Source organism: Caloenas nicobarica, chromosome 14 (assembly GCF_036013445.1).
Source record: "Caloenas nicobarica isolate bCalNic1 chromosome 14, bCalNic1.hap1, whole genome shotgun sequence".
In the NCBI taxonomy this organism is placed as follows: Eukaryota; Metazoa; Chordata; class Aves; order Columbiformes; family Columbidae; genus Caloenas; species Caloenas nicobarica.
The window spans coordinates 17,855,795-17,867,441 of NC_088258.1; positions in this window are offsets into that span (position 1 = coordinate 17,855,795).

An 11,647-nucleotide genomic window follows, 5' to 3' on the forward strand; every position below is an offset into this window, starting at 1 on the left:
TATCCAAAGACTTCAAAAATAATAGAGAATCTGAAGAAATTATGTCTGTATTTTTATAAAATTTTATCACCTATCTAAATCCATCTAGCCTTAACATTCTAATAAGATATTATTATTCCCTTTCTGACAAGATTTGAAGAGTTGGTACAGCAAGCAAAGTCTTCGTTAATGTGTTTAGTGGTAAACTGATAAAGTTTTTGTTTATTCCTTGGATAAACTACAGTAGGTTCAGCTCCATCAGCCCATTGCTAAATCATTCTTCAAGCTCATTTGAGAACCCTTTTTTCCTGTGCAACCTCTAATTTGAAATGCAGATAGTAACTCTGTAAAGGTTAATTCCAGTGACTGTTTTACATATGCCTCACATAGATAATATTTTTTTGTTTCTGCTTAATATTCCTGTGCTTAAGCAGCCAGAGACTGTATGTGCTACCTTATTTCAGTTGCACTGAGGATTCACATTCAGTTGCCAGTCCACAATGATCAAAGTTACTGTAATCCATTTTAAACAAGAATGAAGAATGCAGATTACATATCTGTATGAGTGTTGCATATACTCTTCAACATCACCAACCCTAACAAACACTGCCTTCCCTTTTTATACAGTTTATTAATGCGACAGTGCCCAAAAGACTTGTACCATGTATCCAAGTATCCATTGCAAAGAATACAGTAAAATGCATTATTCCCCTCTGTGCAACACTAGTAACAATTACAGTTTTTTGAAAAGACTAATGAGGTGTGGAGAGTGTTGGGAAGTGCCGTTGTGAAGGACAGCTCTGCTATATGGCCTTGTAGGTATTTCAGTCACCAGAGGTACAGGGAGAGGGGGAATGTGGTGCTCCCAGTTCTGTTACTGTACTTCATCCAGTTACAACAGAAGTGAAATGCGTAAGCTGTGATAAATAGAGTGTCTGGCCCCGATGGACTCACAAACCATGCACACAAAGTTCCATACCATGTGAAATCCTTTATCTGTAGAGGAAGTGTCAGATTCTTTCTGAATTGTGTGTCCCTTTATAGGGTATAATTTGGTGGCAGGGTAAATTAAGTTACAACATTTTTGCCTGGAATCAGTATATAAAATATCTCACGATAACTAAGATGTGCACTTACTGTGTGTGAGCATAAGAATAAACCCTCACACTATTACTTATTTGATTTGTCAGAAAAGCAGCCTTCTTCTCATTGCATAAATATTTAGAAAAGAAAATATAAACTTTTTGATGAATTATTCTTTTTCCACCTCTAGTCTTTTCCCTTGTTTTATGCTGGCCTGGAGGAATCTACCTCTTAAAACCTGGTTCCCTGTGGTATTCTTATCTTACCGTTGCTTGTATCTCTCTGTGAAGTAAAAACCACCTTTACTTATCTAGTAAAGGGTGTTCAGCTAGTATACTTCCATTTCATGCATCGCATACTTTTACACCCAAATGTAACAAGACTGCTGCAGCTGATTTGCCGTGATACACCAGTAACACCAAAGGATTTTGCGTTAGTTCAACATCTAGCTCAGAACGGTCATCACACAGTAATGAATGTGCTTGTAGTAAGTAATACATAGTGTTTTGCTTACTGTTATGGGACAGAAGTTGAAAAAACAATGTAATATGGGTTCTCTGTCACTGAAGGCCAAATCTGGAGAGAAATTCAAGTCATAAAGAAACCCTTTTGGAATTCAGGGCTGTGACATTCTAACTCCAGTTCGTGAAGGAGGCAGCGCAGTGCTCCACGGCAGTGATGGGCATGGATGTTGGGATGCGAGGGTAGCGGATCAGTGAGATGCTGATGCAGCCTTTTCGTGTTCCTCACAGCTCGTAAGCAGCTTTGAGCTCTCTGTGTTAAATTCAAACTTGTGTAGGTGAAATGGAGACTTACAGAAAGTCACCTTTACGTTTTGGTCTAAGTGAAATGAGGAGAGGCTCAGGCCCTGAGAGAGGGATGCAGGCTGCTGGTTTTGCGAATTTTATACGGTGTGTTTATTACTTTAAAATGGACCTGCCCATACACACACTGAAATACTACTTATTGTCAGCTGTATTTGCAAGTCTCCTAAAATGGCCCAGACCAATTTATCTCAACATCTAAATGTACTGAATTCAAACATCTGTTTTTCTGTGTAGCTCTGACCGTCTGTCACTAAGACACAAGGCACCTGCACAATAGTGACTCACCTGCATGACAGTCCAGCCGTAGCGCTGGAGTTGGCTCCAAATGCCGAAAATAACACTCTTGCATGGACGACTTCATTACCCGTGGTATTAGTAACATATCTGACAGATGCTACAGCAGCTTTTTTTTCCTGTGAAATGTGTACCTTAAAAGGAGAGTGAATGTAGGAGTTTACTAAGACAAAATGGGAAGGAAGAGTTCAGAGAAGCACGTTTCTGAAATCTGTGGCATGGTCACAACTGCAGCCATCGGTCTGTGCAGATTGTTTCCACTCTTTCTACCAGATGTATGTGCCCTGTCTCTTCTGCTACTGCGTCTCCTGAATTTGTGCTGTGCTTTCTGACCTTCTATACTGAAAACAAGTGAGATAAATTAAATTAGTGGCACGTACTATGCCAGCTGCAGGAGTGTCTATTGCTCACCCCCCAGGAACGTTTGCAAATAAGCTCAGCACAGGTACAGACCTGACTGTCCAACACAGACATCTAAAAACTTGGCATAGCTGAGCACAGGCCACTGATTTATCAGTTCAGTTTCACCGAATCGTATTTTAAACTGGCCGAATGTTTAACAACCTATGTCCAGCCTAGACTGTGTTTTGGGAGCTCGTTTCTGTGAGGCTCTGTCTTGATTTGAGATAGAAAAGCAATTAAGTCCTCCTCCTTAGAGTTATCTAAATATTTGCTAGATCAGACCTAACTTCACAGGAGAGATCTCTAAATTTGGATAGGAGATAGGCAGATGCTGTAGCTCCAGTGCCGCCAGTTAACATTTATTGCACACAAGTGAAATAATAAGCAGCAATATGCAGGGATTTTAAAAAATATAAAATTTCCCTAGAAAAATGTGTCCTAGGACACAAAGTAGTATAGTTTAACCCAGACACTACGAAGCATGTAATATCTAACACATAATTAGTGGCACACTAAAATTTGCCATTAAATGCTCGTCTTTTGCTTCCATAGCTCTACTGGAAATTCAGCTTTGGAGAAATAAGAAGTTGAATATAGAGTCTGGGTGCATGTTTGATTAAACAGTTAATGACATATAGAAACCAGCACTACATTCATACAATATTTCACATGGAAACATTATTAAAAAGTTAAAAAATCAGAATAAGAAGACATTTAATAGGTGTTTGGGTAGAAATACTTATAAACGCTCAAATATTTGAATCACCGTCACACCTCAGACTCATGACATTAAATTTGAGGCAGCTCATTTGCCTTTTTAACAAACTCATTAGAATGCCTGACTTGCCCACAACAGACACTGCTTTTAAGCTATAGATGCTGTTTTGTATCCTGACAGGGTAGCTGTGGAAAAGGACCAACATCCTAGTTACTTTACTGCAACTATTGTGAATTATTTATTAAGTTACTTTAGCCTAAAAATATTTTTAAATGAATGGTTAGTATAGGGAAAGGCTGTAATTCTAAATAAAGAAATAAATACGAAAAAAGCACTAACTAAACATTTATAAAAAAGAGAACAATGTAATAAGGACTTGCATTGGTGTCTGGATCCAGGCCCTCATTCTGCACAGGCTGTGCTACAGCAGATCTTTCAAGTGCAGAATGGCAGAACCACGAGCTTCTGAGAGCTCTTTGATCCTAGCACAAAAGTGAAGGTGGAAGCTTACAGCAAGAAAGTATTTTCTCTATCAAGGATCTTCCTGTGATTTTTAGCTATCCCATTCCCTTTTTTAGAATTAGATCATATTTAATTATGACTCTTTGATTTACTCTGGCCTAATGCAGGTCTTTTAGGGACAGTGATAATATAAATACATAAGAAATAGAATGACACAGTCCTGATGTTCTGTGGGAACCTGAACTGATGATACCAGAAGACCCTTTTCCCCAGACAAGCTCATACTGCACTATGACCCAGGCACTCTGATTGCTGCTCACACCATCAGACAAAGCTGAGTCCTTCAGGAAGTACCAAGTTGGCTGAATTTCAAGCACAGATAAAGCCCATTATTGCAGGCATTATTTTCTGTGAATGGTGCTCTACACCAAACTGATCGTGTTAAGGGCTTGTGTAGATTCTTCAGTGTAATTCATCCCACAGCAACTCTGCTGCAGAGGATCATGCCGGGGAGGAAGCGTCATGAAGCCTTCTAAAATCTGTTTGACTGTCAGGTTTGCCATCAGAAAGGCATTTTCCTCTAATCCTCTTATGACAGCCTCTTACCTCTGCCAGGACATTTTTGTACCTGCATATGGCTGGCAATTGAGACCTGGAGGTGGCAGAGGCCGCAGCGCAGCAGTGTGAAGGCATGGAGGCTGATACCCCCATGGCTCCTCGTGTGCTGATGAAACAGCCTGTGGGATGCAGGGTCGGAGGATGTGCGAGGTACCAGGAGTAACCGAGGAAATTCTGAGGATCTGGAACTACAGAGAACCCCAGGAGCTGAGGGATGAAGATTCAAGAAGGGGTATTTTCACAGGACATAAGATCAACCATGACATGAAATGTTAGGGAATTATGGTAACTGCTCCAACACATACATTGTTCTTAAGCAAGACCTGATGTTTAAAAAAATATTATAGGACAGGTTCGTAGGAGTCCCACAACCTGTGTTATGCAAGCAGTCAACTTAATTGAGCACAGTGTCCCTTCTGTCCCTTCTAGATATGGATCTGAATATTTATACATACAAAATGAAATAACTGTGCATAATCCACTTCATTGCATTTTGTTTCATCAGCTGAGTTGCGGGTTTTTATTATAATGATAAATCAGTGAAAAACCTGGGTAGAATTTTAGCAGTCTGTTATTTTTTTGTTAGAATGATTGTACTGTCAGACAAAGAACAACGACCCTGATGTTTACCTTCACTGCAGTCCACCCCAGACCCACAAAGCAGCTTTAGAAAACCCTTCTGATACACTAGATGTGCCCATAAAGGCAAGAGAGCTCTGAAAGCTTCAAGCTCAGAAATCTAAGATGCTTGAGAAGCTTGAAAGCGAGGACTGTTTTTCCCCAGCTGATTTACAAGCTGTACTGTCATTGGGGATTTTGCCTGAGTAAAAAAGGACTGGGCCCTTACTGGATTTTGTGACTTTTTCAAAATGGGCAAGTGAAAGCTTCCTAGTTAGAATAAATCACCTTTTACATTCTTTGCTTTATGTAAGTAAACTCCGTGCATCCAGGTTTCTAGCTAGTGGGTGTTTTTCTCCCACACTAACAAATGCAGAGCTTTAAATATTCAACCATCTCTAGGATCTTCTAAACATTGCACTTGGATTATAATTATCTAAAAATTTTGTAGGGATGGATTGAAGTGAAATAGTCCTCAGATCCACCAAAAATTGGCCCTTCTACCTCATCAGCCTGTTCCCCTGAGCCCAACTCTCATCCAGATCCCAGATGGGTTCTTATCTTCCTCCCACACTTGTGTTCCTCACTTCTGTGAGTCAGTCCAGCCCACTCCAGCAGGCAGCTGCACTGTCACCCAAAATCAGCTGTGCAGAGCACTGCCACCAGCTCTTCTGCTTGACTCACAGCTCTGTTTGGGTTCCCTCTTCAAAGGCCAAAACCAGCAAGGATGGAGCACTGTGCACTCAACAAGGGGTCTTCCAGGACGTCTGGTGCTCAAATCACAGCATATCCCTGGGCAGCACAGCTGAGAGAGAAAGACCAGAGAGCTCTGAAGACCTCTTAAAACATCGTCCAATTCATTTTAATTTGTTAGCTAATTGCAATTCGCAGAAAAAGCAGAGAAGCGATAACAGAAATTTTTGGTGTTACAATTTTAAAACTGATGCGGAGGTTTTATCTCCTCCAACATGTGAAGCAACCCCCAAACAAAATTATTCATGAGTATAGCAGCAATGTGTGTCAGTCCAGTTAGTTTGACAGAGCCTGACAGAGCTCGACAGAGCCCAACAAACCCCAACAGAGCCCGACAAACCCCAACAGAGCCCGCCAGAGACTGACAAAGCTCTACAAAGCCCGACAGAGCCCGTCGAAGCCTGATAGAGCCCGCCAGGGCCTGACAGAGCCTGACAAGTCTCGACATGGCCCGACAGAGCCCGACAGGGCCTGACAGAGACCGACAAAGCTCGATGGAGCCTGACAGGGCCCGACAGGGCCCAACAGAGCCCAACAGAGCTTGAAAGAGCCCGACAAACCCCAACAGAACCCGCCAGAGACTGACAAAGCTCTACAAAGCCCGACAGAGCCTGACAGGGCCCAAAAGTGACCGATAGAGCCTGGCAGGGCCCAACAGAGCCTGACAAGTTCTGACAGAGCTGACAAAGCCTGTCACAGCCCGACAAAGCCCATCACAGCCCGACAAAGCCTGACAGAGCCCAACAGAGCCTGACAGAGCTCGACAGAGCTTGACAGAGCCTGACAAACCCCAACAGAGTCCGACAAAGCCTGACAGAGACTGACAGGGCCGACAAACCCCAACAGAGCCCGCCAGAGACCAACAAAGCTCGACAAAACCCGACAGAGCCCGACAAAGCGCGACAGAGCCTGACAGAGCCTGACAAAGCCCGACAGAGCCTGACAGGTCTCAAGATGGCCTGACAGAGCCCGATAAAGCCTGACAGAGCCCAACAAAGCCTGACAGAGCCCGACAGGGCCTGACAGAGATCGACAAAGCTTGACAGAGCCTGAAAGAGCCCGAAAAAGCCCAACAATGCCCCCAGAGACCGATGGGGCCTGACGAAGTCAGAGCTTGACAGAACCCCACAGGGTCCTGCAGACCCCGACAAAGCCTGGTAGCGCCTGACAGAGCCTGAGAAAGCCTGACAGAGCTCGACAGAGCCCGAAAAAACTTGACAGAGACCGACAGGTTCCAACAGAGGCCGCCAGAGGCCGACAAAGTTCTACAAAGCCCAACAGGGTCCGCCAGAGCCCAACAAAGCGGACAAAGCCAGAGAGAGACTGAAAAAGCCCGACAGTGCCCCACAGCTACCGATGGGGCCCAAAAAAGTCCAACAGAGCTCGCTAGAGCTCTGCAGAGCCTGACAAAGCCTGACAGGGCCTGACAAAGCCCAACAGAGCTTGACAGAACCCGACAGGTCCCGTCAGAGCCCAACAGAGCCTGTTAAAGCCCGACAGAGCCTGACAGAGCCTGCCAGGGCCACAGAGAGACCGACATAGCCCGACAAAGCCTGATAGGGCCTGACAAAGCCCGATAGGGCCTGAAAGAGCCCAACAAATCCCGACAGAACTTGACAGAGCCCTACAGAGCCTGACAGAGCCTGGAGAACCTCAAGAGAGCCCGACAGAGCCTGACAGGGCCTGAGAAGGCCTGGCCCTGCCTGACAGAGCTTGACAGAGCCCGAAAAACCTCGACAGAGACCGACAGGTTCCACCAGGGCCCGACAAAGCCAGACAGGACCTGAAAGAGCTCGACAAAGCCCAACAGGGCCCAACAGAGCCCAACAAAGTCCGAGAGAGCCCGCCAGAGACTGCCAGGGCCTGAAAGAGCCTGGCACGTCTTGAGATGGCTCGACAGAGTGTGACAAAGCCTGACAGAGCCCAACAAAGCCCAACAGGGCCCGACAGAGCCCGACAGAGCTCGAAAGAGCCCGACAAACCCCAACAGAGCCTGCCAGAGACTGACAAAGCTCTACAAAGCCCGACAGAGCCTGACAAGGCCCGACAGAGCCAGGCAGAGCCTGAAAGGCTCCCTCAGAACCTCATCTCTGTCTGTTCAGCCCCTCCAGGGATGGTGACTCCACCACTGCCCTGGGCAGCCGGTTCCAATGCCCAACAGCCCTTTCTGGGAGGAAATGATCCCAATAGCCCATCTGAACCTCCTCTGGCACAACTGGAGGCCGTTTCCTCTCCTCTTGTCACTTGTCACTCGGCAGCAGTCACGAACACCCTTCTCTCGGCACTCGGTGCTGCCACCCCCCAGCCCCGTGTCCCCCACAGGCCCGGGGGAGGGCGGGCGGCGGGGCCCGGCCTTGCTCATATCCGTCCGCAGCAGCTGATCCCGCACATGGCGCTGTGTCCCGTCCGTGTCCGCAGGCAGAGCTGCTGCCGGCTCCGCCAGCCCCGCACTCCCACTCTCTCTCTCTCGCACCGACCGGACCGCTCGCCCCGACGCCTCCGCCGGCAACGGCCGCGGCGTCACCACGGCCACCGGACGCGGCCTCGCGGGCCGCCCGCAGCCGGCTAATCGCAGCTCGCCGCTGCTCCCAGGAGCTGCTTCATGCACACGCACCACACGCTTTGATTTTACTCCTGTACCTTGCAAACGTGAACCAAAACCCCGGTGTCTTACCAACACCTCCTGCAATTAATCCCGTGGTTGCCCTCAAGCCAGTTTCTACCAGACACATGCAAACAGTCCACAGGCTACAAGCACCATTGCAGCCGGGTTGTGGCTTCCCAGCTGGGGCAGCTCTGGTGGAACACAGGGCAGATCCCACATTCCTCCTCCAGCAAGAACGTGGTTCTGCAGGAAACATGGGACGTGAATAAGGTTTTCACACCAGCCGCTTCCTTAACAACAGAGGGGTTTAGACACACGTAGATGTGTGTGTGTGTCTATTTTATTTTCTAGGGCTCCTGCCTTCCATGAAGAGGAACCTCACAAAGCTGTGTAATGTTCCGATTAGGAAGAAATATCAAAGAGGATAATACAGATAACACGGATCTACGCAGTCCAAGCGTAACTGGAAAATGAAAAAAAATGTTCCTGTCATTTAGAGCAATGTTTTCACTTTGTGATTCAATAGATTCATTATTCTACTAAAGGTTTTAAAGTATAGGCAACTGAAATCAAGAACACGTTGTTCCCCAGAAATGTGAGTTGTGGTTAAACACACTGGCTCATTTTGTGGAAGTCAGTGTTTCCGCTCTCTTTTGTTACTCTGTCTATGGTCAGAGCAATTACGTACCGGAGTGAAAAGACGAGGCTGCTTCCCAGTGGGACCTTGAACACCCTCCACTTCAGCAGAGGTGACCCCACTTTTTCAAACCTTTTCTAACCTCAAACATTTTTCTCAGTGTCTTATGACTCTAAGAGAGGCAGAAACATGCTGGAATCCACCAGATCCCTTGTAAGAACACGTGATCCAGAGTGGCAGAAAAAAGCAGTGATCTGAACAAAAGGCCTCGCGAGCTTTTGTAAAACAACAAAACCAAGCCAGCCTTGAATGACATCTTTCTACAGTTCCTTGCGTAGAATACTGTATTTATAGAGATTGATACAGAGAGGTGTACAAGTGTTCATACCTTTCTGGATAACTGTAATTAGGCTGCTGTGTAACCGTTACTCCTCATAGGTTCATAGGCTTTTTCTAACCCCGTTCCCTGAGAGAAGCTGCAGGCAAGTGTTTGGGTATATGAGTTTGTTTTTTCAAAGGGAATCAAAATGGTTTCCAAAACCATTCAGCACAGTGGAGCAGCGCTGCTCTGGAGGGTCATCTCCTTCATCGCACGGCAATGGAAAACTATCGCTGGCTTCCCCCCCACAAATCTCCAAACTTGCCAGATCTAAACGGGCCTCCCAGTCCAGAGCAGCCGTCTTGGCGTGTCTGAAAGCCTGGGAGGTGGCAGCAAAAGTGGAGGTTGCAAAAGGGAGGAGTTAGTCCGTGTCATGTCCTGCTTCAGCCCCTGTGCCTCCGTTTCTTCCTTCAGGAAAACAAAGCCTGACAGCCCGTTTGCAGGCCTGTTTCATTAGGCCCTAAAACCAAGTATCAGGACTTCTAGGAACTTTAAATTTAAAAGGTTTGGTTACAAACTGCTTGACATTATCCTTATCAAACCAAAGCAACCTACAGAGATGTTGGTGTTGTCAACTGTACTGTTCTCGTCAGCTTCGATTGAATTATTGCGCATGACAAGATGGAAAGGCAACTTGTCTGGATATTTTTACATGTGAGGAGCAAACTTGTCTCTTTTTTTGGATGAGTTCGGCTCTGCCGCGGGCACCGCGCGCAGCTGGGTCATTGCTCTTCTTTCCTCCTCAGGTCTGGCTTTACGAGTGACAACCCTGAGCTGTTTGAAGCGCTGCCGAGCACGGCGATGCTCGAGATGTTGGCAAGACGCCCGGCGTGGCCTTCAGGAGCAGGACACGCGTGAACTGGGGAGCACCCAGCGTGTTGTCGGGTGTCGCTGTGGGTAGGAGCAGCACATTTGTCAGCACAGCTCTGCTTTTCCCAAACCTTCCTCTTCTGACCTGTCGTGATCCCATGGAAGCAGTTTCTCCATGAACACCTTGGCTGGAAACGCCCCTGGTGCTCCTCACGGTTCTCCCCACTGGGGGCTGGAGAGGGAAGGGACAGATGCGCTGGGGCGTTTTATTTAACTTTGATTTCCCTAAGTAGAGCAGTAGCAATTTATTAAAAACTACTCGACACCAGGGCTGGGGTTTTGGTTTGGTGGGTTTTTTTGTGTGTGTGTGTGTGTGTGTTTTTTTCTTTTAGTTGACTCAGGAAGCGAGTTATTAATAGTACGAGGGGTTTGGTGGTTTCAGGGGCGGGAGGGAAAAAAGTAAGGATTAAAATGTAACGAATTAAATGAATGTGTCCATTTCAGAGCAGACACGGCCTCAGTCCAGCTGACCTTTCACCTTTTTTTCTCTCTCCTTTTAGTGTGGGGTTTTTCCTCTGCTGTGGAGCATCAGAGCGAAGCCCCCGGAGCCCCGGCTGATGGAAACCCCCCCAGTGAGGGATGACGGAGCTGCGGAGCAGGTTTCCCCAGGGTCAGCAGGAACTTCGGCTGCTCACACAAAGGTCACGGGCAGGGTTGGTGCAGATCATCGTCTCTCAGGCTGTCACCAGAACCTGACAACTCTGGCTGTGCTTTGAAGACAGGAGAAGTGCTGATGTACCCTCAGCATTCAATGTGAAATCCCTGGTGCACAAATAGGTTGTATTTATCCGAGGGAAATGGATTCAGGTTGTGTTGTGTTAGCAAGAGGCAGCTTAAATTCAGGGTCATCTTTGTTCTGCCTTTGCTGCTGTAACACGAGAGGCCCTTTGGTGGCAAAGGCCACGGCTCAGGGACTCCGGCTGTGACTGGTGCAGGTTCCGGACTCTCCCCCCGTGTTCACTGGGATGTGAACCCCAAACGTGTCTTTGTGTGCAGCGCGTTGAAAAAACCCAACAGAGTCATGGTTGTGAGGCCAGGAGCAAAAAATGCCGCGATGGAGACAACGGGGAAAAGATGGAAACTCTCAAACCATTTTCTTGGTGTGAACTTGGGGCAGAATCCCGGAGAGAAACAGCAGCTGCCTCCCAGCGGCTTCAGGAATTAAACCCAAGTGCCCCAGCGGTGGGAGCTGAAGAGGTCGAGGACGGTGCAAATGGACCAGGGATGGAGAGTGACAGGGAGAGAAGGGAAGGGGCTGAGGGGAATAAACCCACAGCTGCAGGAGGGGGGAAATCTAAGAGGAAAGAGGTGAACGCTAGACACAAAGGAGTGGGAAATCTGACGTATTTATTATAGAAACAGGAAATGTTATAGAAAGATTAAATGTTACATAAAGATCAAA